This window comes from Xylocopa sonorina, unplaced genomic scaffold (assembly GCF_050948175.1).
Source record: "Xylocopa sonorina isolate GNS202 unplaced genomic scaffold, iyXylSono1_principal scaffold0050, whole genome shotgun sequence".
NCBI lineage: Eukaryota > Metazoa > Arthropoda > Insecta > Hymenoptera > Apidae > Xylocopa > Xylocopa sonorina.
This window is the reverse complement of record NW_027490121.1, coordinates 165,551-180,600: the sequence shown is the minus strand read 5'-3', so window position 1 is coordinate 180,600 and position 15,050 is coordinate 165,551.

Sequence of the window (15,050 nt, the reverse complement as noted above, 5' to 3'; positions counted from 1 at the left end):
ACTACATAACACTTCGCAAATCATATTATATCTTACCATGAAACATAGAAATGAGATGCGATATCGCTTTTTAAGAATCATAAGAACTCTATTGCTACGAAACGTAGACATCTGCAAACGCTATTTCCTTGCAAGGAAGTGTGACATTTACATTCATTTGAAGTGTAGGCGGGGAATACATGACACTTCGCAAATCATATTATATCTTACCATGAAACATAGAAATGTGATGCGATATCGCGTTTTAAGAAGCATTGGAAATCTATTGCTACGATACGTAGACATCTGCAAACGCTATATCCTAGCGAGGAAGTGTCGCAATCACATTCATTTGAAGTGTAGACGAGGAATACATAACACTTCGCAAATCATATTATATCTTACCATGAAACATAGAAATGAGATGCGATATCGCATTTTAAGAAGTATTGGAACACTATTGCTAAGATAGGTAGACACTTGCAAACGCTATTTCCTTGCAAGGAAGTGTCGCATTTACATCCATTTGAAGTGTAGACGCGGAATACATAACACTTCTCCAATCATATTATATCTTACCATGAAACGTAGAAATGAGATGCGATATCGCGTTTTAAGAAGCATTGGAAATCTATTGCTACGATACGTAGACATCTGCAAACGCTATATCCTAGCGAGGAAGTGTCGCATTTACATTCATTTGAAGTGTAGACGAGGACTACATAACAAATCGCAAATCATATTCTATCTTACCATGAAACATAGAAATGAGATGCGATATCGCGTTTAAAGAAGCATTTGAACTCTATTGCTTCGATACGTGGACATTTGAAAACGCTACTTCCTAGCAAGGAAGTGTCGCATTTACATCCATTTGAATCGTAGATGAGGAATGCGTAACACTTCGCAATGAATACTATATCTTACCATGAAACATAGATATGAGATGCAATATCTCGTTTTAAGAGGCATTTGAACTCTATTGCTACGATACGTTGACATCTGCAAACTCTATTTCCTAGCAAGGAAGTGTCGCATTTACATACATTTGAAGTGTAGACGAGAAATACATAACACTTCGCAATGAATATTACATCTTGTCATGAAACATAGAAATGAGATGCGATATCTCGTTTTAAGAAGCATTTGAACTCTATTGCTTCGATACGTAGACATCTGCAAACGCTATTTCCCTGCAAGGAAGTGTCGCATGTACATTTATTTGAAGTGTAGACGAGGAATACGTAACACTTCGCAAATCATATTATATCTTACGATGAAACATAGAAATGAGATGCGATATCGCGTTTTAAGAAGTATTAGAACACTATTGCTACGATAGGTAGACATTTGCAAACGCTATTTCCTTGCAAGGAAGTGTCGCATTTACATACATTTGAAGCGTAGACGAGAAATACATAACACTTCTCCAATCATATTATATCTTACCATGAAACATAGAAATGAGATGCGATATCGCGTTTTAAGAAGCATTAGAACACTATTGCTACGATAGGTACACATTTGCAAACGCTATTTCCTAGCAAAGAAGTGTCGCATTTACATTCATTTGAAGTGTAGACGAGGAATACATAACACTTCGCAAATCATATTATATCTTACCATGAAACATAGATATGAGATGCGATATCGCGTTTAAAGAAGCATTTGAACTCTATTGCTACGATACCTAGACATCTGCAGACGCTATTTCCTAGCAAGGAAGTGTCGCATTTACATTCATTTGAAGTGTAGACGAGGAATACATGACACTTCGCAAATCATATTATATCTTACCATGAAACATAGAAATGAGATGCGATATTGCGTTCTAATAAGCATTAGAACTCTATTGCTACGATACCTAGACATCTGCAGACGCTATTTCCTAGCAAGGAAGTGTCGCATTTACATTCATTTGAAGTGTAGACGGGGAACACATAACACTACGCAAATCATATTATATCTTACCATGAAACATAGAAATGAAGCATTAGATCTCTATTGCTACGACACGTAGACATCTGCAAACGCTATTTCCTAGCGAGGAAGTGTCGCATTTACATACATTTGAAGTGTAGACGAGGAATACATAACACTTCGCAAATCATATTATATCTTACCATGAAACATAGAAATGAGATGCGATATCGCGTTTTAATAAGCATTAGAACTCTATTGCTACGATACCTAGACATCTGCAGACGCTATTTCCTAGCAAGGAAGTGTCGCATTTACATTCATTTGAAGTGTAGACGAGGTATACATGACACTTCGAAAATCATATTATATCTTACAATGAAACATAGAAATGAGATGCGATTTCGCGTTTTAAGAATCATAAGAACTCTATTGCTACGATACTTAGACATCTGCAAACGCTCTTTCCTTGCAAGGAAGTTTCGCATTTACATTCATTTGAAGTGTAGACGAGGAATACATAACACTTCGCAAATCATATTATATCTTACCATGAAACATAGAAGTGAGATGCGATATCGCGTTTTGAGAATCATAAGACCTCTATTGCTACGATACGTAGACATCTGCAAACGCTATTTCCTTGCAAGGATGTGTCGCATTTACATTCATTTGAAGTGTAGACGAGGAATATATAACACTTCCCAAATCATATTATATCTTACCATGAAACATAGAAATGAGATGCGATATCGCGTTTTAAGAAGCATTAGAAATCTATTGCTACGATACGTAGACATCTGCAAACGCTATTTATTTGCAAGGAAGTGCCGCATTTACATTCATATGAAGTGTAGACGAGGAATACATAACACTTCGCAAATCATATTATATCTTACCATGAAACATAGATATGAGATGCGATATCGCGTTTTAAGAAGCATTTGAAATCTATTGCTACGATACGTAGACATCTGCAAACGCTATTTCTTTGCAAGGAAGTGTCGCATTTACATTCATTTGAAGTGTAGACGTGGAATACACACACTTCGCAAATCATATTATATCTTACCATGAAACATAGAAATGAGATGCGATTTCGCGTTTTAAGAATCATAAGAACTCTATTGCTACAATACTTAGACATCTACAAACGCTCTTTCCTTGCAAGGAAGTGTCGCATTAACATTCATATGAAATGTACACGAGGAATACATAACACTTCGCAAATCATAATATATCTTATCATGAAACATGGAAATGAGATGCGATATCGCGTTTTAAGAAGCATTAGAACACTATTGCTAAGATACGTAGACATCTGCAAACGATATTTCCTTGCTAGGAAGTGTCGCATTTACATTCATTTGAAGTGTAGACGAAGAATACATAACACTTCGCAAATCATATTATATCTTACCATGAAACATAGAAATGAGATGCGATATCGCATTCTAATAATCATTAGAACTCTACTGCTACGATAGGTAGACATCTGCAAACGCTATTTCCTTGCAAGGAAGTGTCGCATTTACATTCATTTGAAGTGTAGACGTGGAATACATAACACTTCGCAAATCATATTATATCTTACCATGAAACATAGAAATGAAGCATTAGATCTCTATTGCTACGACACGTAGACATCTGCAAACGCTATTTCCTAGCGAGGAAGTGTCGCATTTACATTCATTTGAAGTGTAGACGAGGAATACATAACACTTCTCAAATCATATTATATCTTACCATGAAACATAGAAATGAGATGCGATATCGCGTTTTAATAAGCATTAGAACTCTACTGCTACGATAGGTAGACATCTGCAAACGCTATTTCCTTGCAAGGAAGTGTCGCATTTACATTCATATGAAGTGTAGACGAGGAATACATAACACTTCGCAAATCATATTATATCTTACCATGAAACATGGAAATGAGATGCGATATCGCGTTTTAAGTAGCATTAGAACACTATTGCTACGATACGTAGACATCTGCAAACGCTATTTCCTTGCTAGGAAGTGTCGCATTTACATTCATTTGAAGTGTAGACGAAGAATACATAACACTTCGCAAATCATATTATATCTTACCATGAAACATAGAAATGAGATGCGATATCGCGTTTTAAGAATCATAAGAACTCTATAGCTACGATACGCAGAAATCTGCAAACGCTATTTCCTAGCAAGGAAGTATGGCATTTACATTCATTTGAAGTGTAGACGGGGAATACATGACACTTCGCAAATCATATTATATCTTACCATGAAACATAGAAATGTGATGCGATATCGCGTTTTAAGAAGCATTGGAAATCTATTGCTACGATACGTAGACATCTGCAAACGCTATATCCTAGCGAGGAAGTGTCGCAATCACATTCATTTGAAGTGTAGACGAGGAATACATAACACTTCGCAAATCATATTATATCTTACCATGAAACATAGAAATGAGATGCGATATCGCATTTTAAGAAGTATGGGAACACTATTGCTAAGATAGGTAGACACTTGCAAACGCTATTTCCTTGCAAGGAAGTGTCGCATTTACATCCATTTGAAGTGTAGACGAGGAATACATAACACTTCGCAAATCATATTATATGCTACCATGAAACATAGAAATGAGATGTGATATCGCGTTTTAAGAAGCATTAGAACTCTATCGCTACGATACCTAGACATCTCCAGACACTATTTCCTAGCAAGGAAGTGTCGCATTTACATTCATTTGAAGTGTATACGAGGAATACATAACACTTCGCAAATCATATTATATCTTACCATGAAACATGGAAATGAGATGCGATATCGCGTTTTAAGAAGCATTAGAACTCTACTGCTACGATAGGTAGACATCTGCAAACGCTGTTTCCTTGCAAGGAAGAGTCACATTTACATTCATTTGAAGTGTAGAAGAGGAATACATGACACTTCGCAAATCATATTATATCTTACCATGAAAGATAGAAATGAGACGCGATATCGCGTTTTAAGAAGCATTAGAAAGCGAATGCTACGATACGTAGACATCTGCAATCGCTATTTCCTTGCAAGGAAGTGTTGCATTTACTTTCATTTGAATCGCAGACGAGGAATGCATAACACTTCGCAATGAATATTATATCTTATCATGAAACATAGAAATGAGATGCAATATCTCGTTTTAAGAAGCATTTGAACTCTATTGCTACGATACCTAGACATCTGCAAACACTATTTCCTTGCAAGGAAGTGTCGCATTTACATTCATTTGAAGTGTAGACGAGGAATACATGACACATCGCAAATCATATTATATCTTACCATGAAACATAGAAATGAAATGCGATATCGCGTTTTATGAAGCATTAGAACTCTATTGCTACGATAGGTAGACATCTGCAAACGCTATTTCCTTGCAAGGAAGTGTCGCATTTACATTCATATGAAGTGTAGACGAGGAATACATAACACTCCGCAAATCATATTATATCTTACCATGAAACATAGAAATGAGATGCGATATCGCGTTTTAAGAAGCATTAGAACTCTATCGCTACGATACCTAGACATCTGCAGACGCTATTTCCTGGCAAGGAAGTGTCGCATTTACATTCATTTGAATCGTAGACAAGGAATGCATAACACTTTGCAATGAATATTATATCTTATCATGAAACATAGATATGGGATGCAATATCTCGTTTTAAGAAGCATTTGAACTCTATTGCTTCGGTACGTAGACATCTGCAAACGCTATTTCCTTGCAAGGAAGTGCCGCATTTACATTCATTTGAAGTGTAGACGAGGAATACATAACACTTCGCAAATCATATTATATCTTACCATGAAACATAGAAATGAGATGCGATATCAAGTTTTAAGAATCATAAGAACTCTATTGCTACGATACGTGGACATCTGCAAACACTATTTCCTTGCAAGGAAGTGTCGCATTTACGTACTTTTGAAGTGAATGCGAGGTTTACATAACACTTCGCAATTAATATTATACCTTATCATGAAACATAGAAATGAGATGCGATATCGCGTTTTGAGAAGCATTAGTACTCTATCCCTACGATACGTAGACATCTGCAAACGCTAATTCCTTGCAAGGAAGTGTGGCATTTACATTCTTCTGAAGAGAATACGAGGTATACATAACACTTTACAATGAATATTATATCCTATCATGCGACATAGAAATGAGATGCGATTACGCGTTTTAAGAATCATAAGAACTCTATTGCTACGATACGTAGACATCTGCAAACGCTATTTCCAAGCAAGGAAGTGTCGCATTTACATTCATTTGAAGTGTAGACGAGGAATACATAGCACTTCGCAATGAATATTACATCTTGTCATGAAACATAGAAGTGAGATGCGATATCACGTTCTAAAAAGCATTAGAACCCCATCCCTACGATACGTAGACATCTGCAAACGCTATCTCCTAGCAAGGATGTGTCGCATTTACATTCATTTGAAGTGTAGACGAGGACTGCATAACAATTCGCAAATCATATTATATCTTACCATGAAACATAGAAATGAGATGCGATATCGCGTTTTAAGAAGCATTAGAACTCTATTGCTACGATAGGTAGATATCTGCAAACGCTATTTCCTAGCAAGGAAGTGTCGCATTTACATTCATTTGAAGTGTAGACGAGGACTACATAACACTTCGCAAATCATATTATATCTTACCATGAAACATAGAAATGAGATGCGATATCGCTTTTTAAGAATCATAAGAACTCTATTGCTACGAAACGTAGACATCTGCAAACGCTATTTCCTTGCAAGGAAGTGTGGCATTTACATTCATTTGAAGTGTAGACGGGGAATACATGACACTTCGCAAATCATATTATATCTTACCATGAAACATAGAAATGTGATGCGATATCGCGTTTTAAGAAGCATTGGAAATCTATTGCTACGATACGTAGACATCTGCAAACGCTATATCCTAGCGAGGAAGTGTCGCAATCACATTCATTTGAAGTGTAGACGAGGAATACATAACACTTCGCAAATCATATTATATCTTACCATGAAACATAGAAATGAGATGCGATATCGCGTTTTAAGAAGTATTGGAACACTATTGCTAAGATAGGTAGACATTTGCAAACGCTATTTCCTTGCAAGGAAGTGCCGCATTTACATTCATTTGAAGTGTAGACGAGGAATACATAACACTTCGCAAATCATATTATATATTACCATGAAACACAGAAATGAGATGCGATATCGCGTTTTAAGAATCATAAGAACTCTATTGCTACGATACGTAGACATCTCCAAACGCTATTTCCTTGCAAGGAAGAGTCGCATTTACATTCATTTGAAGTGTAGACGAAGAATACATGACACGTCGCAAATCATATTATATCTTACCATGAAACATAGAAATGAGATGCGATATCTCGTTTTAAGAAGCATTTGAACTCTATTGCTACGATACCTAGACATCTGCAGACGCTATTTCCTTGCAAGGAAGTGTCGCATTTACATTCACTTGAAGTGTAGACGAGGAATGCATAACACTTCGCAAATCATATTATATCTTACCATGAAACATAGAAATGAGATGCAATATCTCGTTTTAAGAAGCATTTGAACTCTACTGCTACGATACCTAGACATCTGTAGACGCTATTTCCTAGCATGGAAGTGTCGCATTTACATTCATTTGAAGTGTAGACGAGGAATATATGACACTTCGCAAATCATATTATATCTTACCATGAAACATAGAAATGAGATGCGATATCGCGTTTTAAGAAGCATTAGAACACTATTGCTACGATACCTAGACATCTGCAAACGCTATTTCCTTGCAAGGAAGTGTCGCATTTACATTCATTTGAAGTGTAGACGAGGAATACATAACACTTTGCAAATCATATTATATCTTACGATGAAACATAGAAATGAGATGCGATATCGCTTTTTAAGAATCATAAGAACTCTATTGCTACGAAACGTAGACATCTGCAAACGCTATTTCCTTGCAAGGACGTGTCACATTTACATTCATTTGAAGTGTAGACGAGGAATACATAACACTTCGCAAATCATATTATATCTTACCATGAAACATAGAACTGATATGCGATATCTCGTTTTAAGAAGCATTTGAACTCTATTGCTTCGATTCGTAGACATCTGCAAATGCTATTTCCATGCAAGGAAGTATCGCATTTACATTCTTCTGAAGAGAATACGAGGTATACATAACACTTTACAATGAATATTATGTCCTATCATGCAACATAGAAATGAGATGCGATATCGCGTTTTAAGAAGCGTTAGAACTCTATCGCTACGATACCTAGACATCTGCAGACACTATTTCCTAGCAAGGAAGTGTCGCATTTACATTCATTTGAAGTGTAGACGAGGAATACATAACACTTCGCAAATCATATTATATCTTACCATGAAACATTGAAATGAGATGCGATATCGCGTTTTAGGAAGCATTAGAACTCTATTGCTACGATACCTAGATATCTGCAAACGCTATTTCCTTGCAAGGAAGTGTCGCATTTACATTCATTTGAAGTGTAGACGAGTAATACATAACACTTCCCCAATCATATTATATCTTACCATGAAACATAGAAATGAGATGCGATATCGCGTTTTAAGAAGCATTTGAACTCTAATGCATCGATACGTAGACATCTGCAAACGCTATTCCCTTGCATGGATGTGTCGCATTTACATTCATTTGAAGTGTAGACGAGGAATACATAACACTTCGCAATGTATATTGTATCTTATCATGAAACATAGATATGAGATGCAATATCTCGTTTTAAGAAGCATTTGAACACTATTGCTACGATACCTAGACATCTGCAGACGCTAATTCCTAGCAAGGAAGTGTCGTATTTACATTCATTTGAAGTGTAGACGAGGAATACATGACACATCGCAAATCATATTATATCTTACCATGAAACATAGATATGAGATGCAATAACTCGTTTTAAGAAGCATTTGAACTCCAATGCTACGATACCTAGACATCTGCAGACGCTATTTTCTAGCAAGGAAGTGTCGCATTTACATTCATTTGAAGTGTAGACGAGGAATACATGACACTTCGCAAATCATATTATATCTTACCATGAAACATAGAAATGAGATGCAATATCTTGTTTTAAGAAGCATTTGAACTCTACTGCTACGATACCTAGACATCTGCAGACGCTATTTCCTAGCATGGAAGTGTCGCATTTACATTCATTTGAAGTGTAGACGAGGAATATATGACACTTCGCAAATCATATTATATCTTACCATGAAACATAGAAATGAGATGCGATATCGCGTTTTAAGAATCATAAGAACTCTATTGTTACGATACGTAGATATTTGCAAGCGCTACTTCTTTGCAAGGAAGTGTCGCATTTACATTCATTTGAAGTGTAGACGAGGAATACATAACACTTCGCAAATCATATTATATCTTACCATGAAACATAGAAATGAGATGCGATATCGCGTTTTAAGAAGCATTAGAACTCTATTGCTACGATACCTAGACATCTGCAAACGCTATTTCCTTGCAAGGAAGTGTCGCATTTACGTACTTTTGAAGTGAATGCGAGGTTTACATAACACTTCGCAATTAATATTATACCTTATCATGAAACATAGAAATGAGATGCGATATCGCGTTTTGAGAAGCATTAGTACTCTATCCCTACGATACGTAGACATCTGCAAACGCTAATTCCTTGCAAGGAAGTGTGGCATTTACATTCTTCTGAAGAGAATACGAGGTATACATAACACTTTACAATGAATATTATATCCTATCATGCGACATAGAAATGAGATGCGATTACGCGTTTTAAGAATCATAAGAACTCTATTGCTACGATACGTAGACATCTGCAAACGCTATTTCCAAGCAAGGAAGTGTCGCATTTACATTCATTTGAAGTGTAGACGAGGAATACATAGCACTTCGCAATGAATATTACATCTTGTCATGAAACATAGAAGTGAGATGCGATATCACGTTCTAAAAAGCATTAGAACCCCATCCCTACGATACGTAGACATCTGCAAACGCTATCTCCTAGCAAGGATGTGTCGCATTTACATTCATTTGAAGTGTAGACGAGGACTGCATAACAATTCGCAAATCATATTCTATCTTACCATGAAACATAGAAATGAGATGCGATATCGCGTTTAAAGAAGCATTTGAACTCTATTGCTTCGATACGTGGACATTTGCAAACGCTACTTCCTAGCAAGGAAGTGTCGCATTTACATCCATTTGAATCGTAGATGAGGAATGCGTAACAATTCGCAATGAATATTATATCTTACCATGAAACATAGATATGAGATGCAATATCTCGTTTTAAGAAGCATTTGAACTCTATTGCTTCGATACGTAGACATCTGCAAACGCCATTTCCTTGCAAGGAAGTATTGCATTTACATTCATTTGAAGTGTAGACGAGGAATACATAACACTTCGCAAATAATATTATATCTTACCATGAAACATAGAAATGAGATGCGATATTGCGCTTTAGGAAGCATTAGAATTCTATTGCTACGATACCTAGACATCTGCAAACGCTATTTCCTTGCAAGGACGTGTCGCATTTACGTTCATTTGAGTCATAGACGAGGAATGCATAACACTTCGCAATGAATATTATATCTTATCATGAAACATAAATATGAGATGCAATATCTCGTTTTAAGAAGCATTTGAACTCTATCCCTACGATACGTAGACATCTGCAAACGCTAATTCCTTGCAAGGAAGTGTCGCATTTACATTCTTCTGAAGAGAATACGAGTTATACATAACACTTTACAATGAATATTATATCCTATCATGCGACATAGAAATGAGATGCGATTACGCGTTTTAAGAATCATAAGAACACTATTGCTACGATACGTAGACATCTGCAAACGCTATTTCCTAGCAAGGAAGTGTCGCATTTACATTCATTTGATGTGTAGAAGAGGAATACATAACACTTCGCAAGTCATATTATATCTTACCATGAAACTTGGAAATGAGATGCGATATCGCGTTTTAAGAAGCATTAGAACTCTATTGCTACGATAGGTAGATATCTGCAAACGCTATTTCCTAGCAAGGAAGTGTCGCATTTACATTCATTTGAAGTGTAGACGAGGACTACATAACACTTCGCAAATCATATTATATCTTACCATGAAACATAGAAATGAGATGCGATATCGCTTTTTAAGGATCATAAGAACTCTATTGCTACGAAACGTAGACATCTGCAAACGCTATTTCCTTGCAAGGAAGTGTGACATTTACATTCATTTGAAGTGTAGGCGGGGAATACATGACACTTCGCAAATCATATTATATCTTACCATGAAACATAGAAATGTGATGCGATATCGCGTTTTAAGAAGCATTGGAAATCTATTGCTACGATACGTAGACATCTGCAAACGCTATATCCTAGCGAGGAAGTGTCGCAATCACATTCATTTGAAGTGTAGACGAGGAATACATAACACTTCGCAAATCATATTATATCTTACCATGAAACATAGAAATGAGATGCGATATCGCATTTTAAGAAGTATTGGAACACTATTGCTAAGATAGGTAGACACTTGCAAACGCTATTTCCTTGCAAGGAAGTGTCGCATTTACATCCATTTGAAGTGTAGACGCGGAATACATAACACTTCTCCAATCATATTATATCTTACCATGAAACGTAGAAATGAGATGCGATATCGCGTTTTAAGAAGCATTGGAAATCTATTGCTACGATACGTAGACATCTGCAAACGCTATATCCTAGCGAGGAAGTGTCGCATTTACATTCATTTGAAGTGTAGACGAGGACTACATAACAAATCGCAAATCATATTCTATCTTACCATGAAACATAGAAATGAGATGCGATATCGCGTTTAAAGAAGCATTTGAACTCTATTGCTTCGATACGTGGACATTTGAAAACGCTACTTCCTAGCAAGGAAGTGTCGCATTTACATCCATTTGAATCGTAGATGAGGAATGCGTAACACTTCGCAAATCATATTATATCTTACCATGAAACATAGAGATGAGATGCGATATCGCGTTTTAAGAAGCATTTGAACTCTATTGCTTCGATACGTAGACATCTGCAATCGCTATTTCCTTGCAAGGAAGTGTGGCATTTACATTCATTTGAAGTGTAGACGAGGAATACATGACACTTCGCAAATCATATTATATCTTACCATGAAACATAGAAATGAGATTCGATATCGCGTTTTAAGAAGCATTAGAAAGCTATTGCTACGATACGTAGACATCTGCAATCGCTATTTCCTAGCAAGGAAATGTCGCATTTACATTCATTTGAAATGTAGACGAGGAATACATGATACTTCGCAAATCATATTATATCTTACCATGAAACATAGAAATGAGATGCGATATCGCGTTTTAAGAAGCATTGGAACTCTATTGCTGCGATACGTAGACATCTGCAAACGCTATTTCCTTGCAAGGAAGAGTCGCATTTACATTCATTTGATGTGTAGACGAAGAATACATGACACTTCGCAAATCATATTTTATCTTACCATGAAACATAGAAATGAGATGCGATATCGCGCTTTAAGAAGCAATAGAACTCTATTGCTACGATACCTAGTCATCTGCAGAAGCTATTTCCTAGCAGGGAAGTGTGGCATTTACATTCATTTGATGTGTAGACGGGGAATACATGACACTTCGCAAATCATATTATATCTTACCATGAAACATAGAAATGTGATGCGATATCGCGTTTTAAGAATCATAAGAACTCTATTGCTACGATACGTAGACATCTGCACACGCTATTTCCATGCAAGGAAGTGTCGCATTTACATTCATTTGATGTGTAGAAGAGGAATACATAACACATCGCAAATCATATTATACCTTATCATGAAACATAGAAATGAGGAGCGATATCGCGTTTTAAGAAGTATTAGAACACTATTGCTAAGATAGGTAGACATTAGCAAACGCTATTTCCTTGCAAGGAAGTGTCGCATTTACATTCATTTGAAGTGTAGACGAGGAATGCATAACACTTCTCCAATCATATTATATCTTACCATGAAACATAGAAATGAGATGCGATATCGCGTTTTAAGAAGCATTGGAAATCTATTGCTACGATACGTAGACATCTGCAAACGCTATATCCTAGCGAGGAAGTGTCTCATTCACATTCATTTGAAGTGTAGACGAGGAATACATAACACTTCGCAAATCATATTATATATTACCGTGAGTCACAGAAATGAGATGCGATATCGCGTTTTAAGAATCATAAGAACTCTATTGCTACGATCCCTAGTCATCTGCAGACGCTATTTCCTAGCAGGGAAGTGTGGCATTTACATTCATTTGAAGCGTAGACGGGGAATACATGACACTTCGCAAATCTTATTATATCTTACCATGAAACATAGAAATGTGAGGCGATTTCGCGTTTTAAGAAGCATTGGAAATCTATTGCTACGATACGTAGACATCTGCAAACGCTATATCCTAGCGAGGAAGTGTCGCATTCACATTCATTTGAAGTGTGGACGACGAATACATAACACTTCGCAAATCATATTATATCTTACCATGAAACACAGAAATGAGATGCGATATCGCGTTTTAAGAAGCACTTGAACTCTATTGCTTCGATACGTAGACATCTGCAAACGCTATTTCCTTGCAAGGAAAAGTCGCATTTACATTCATTTGAAGTGTAGACGAGGAATACATAACACTTCGCAAATCATATTATATCTTACCGTGAAACATAGAAATGAGATGCGATATCGCGTTTTAAGAAGTATTAGAACACTATTGCTAAGATAGGTAGACATTTGCAAACCCTATTTCCTTGCAAGGAAGTGTCGCATTTACATTCATTTGAAGTGTAGACGAGGAATACATAACACTTCTCCAATCATATTATATCATACCATGAAACATAGAAATGAGATGCGATATCGCGTTTTAAGAAGCATTAGAACTCTATTGCTACGATAGGTAGACATCTGCATCGCTATTTCCTAGCAAGGAAGTTTCGCATTTACATTCATTTGAAGTGTAGAAGAGGAATACATAACACTTCGCAAATCATATTATATCTTACCATGAAACATGGAAATGAGATGCGATATCGCGTTTTAAGAAGCATTAAAACTCTATTGCTACGATACGTAGACATCTGCAAACGCTATTTCCTTGCAAGGAAGTGTCGCATTTACATTCATTTGAAGTGTAGACGAGGAATGCATAACACTTCTCCAATCATATTATATCTTACCATGAAACATAGAAATGAGATGCGATATCGCGTTTTAAGAAGCATTGGAAATCTATTGCTACGATACGTAGACATCTGCAAACGCTATATCCTAGCGAGGAAGTGTCGCATTTACATTCATTTGAAGTGTAGACGAGGAATACATAACACTTCGCAAATCATATTATATATTACCGTGAGTCACAGAAATGAGATGCGATATCGCGTTTTAAGAATCATAAGAACTCTATTGCTACGATCCCTAGACATCTGCAAACGCCATTTCCTAGCAAGGAAGTGTCGCATTTACATTCATTTGAAGTGTAGACGAGGAATACATAACACTTCGCAAATCATATTATATCTTACCATGAAACATAGAAGTGAGATGCGATATCGCGTCTTAAGAAGCACTTGAACTCTATTGCTTCGATACGTAGACATCTGCAAACGCTATTTCCTTGCAAGGAAGAGTCGCATTTACATTCACTTGAAGTGTAGACGAGGAATACATAACACTTCGCAAATCATATTATATCTTACCATCAAACATAGAAATGAGATGCGATATCGCGTTTTAAGAATCATAAGAACTCTATTGCTACGATACGTAGACATCTGCAAACGCTATTTCCTTGCAAGGAAGTGTCGCTTTTACATTCATTTGAAGTGTAGACGAGTAATACATAACACTTCCCCAATCATATTATATCTTACCATGAAACATAGAAATGAGATGCGATATCGCTTTTTAAGAATCATAAGAACTCTTTTGCTACGATACGTAGACATCTGCAAACGCTATTTCCTTCC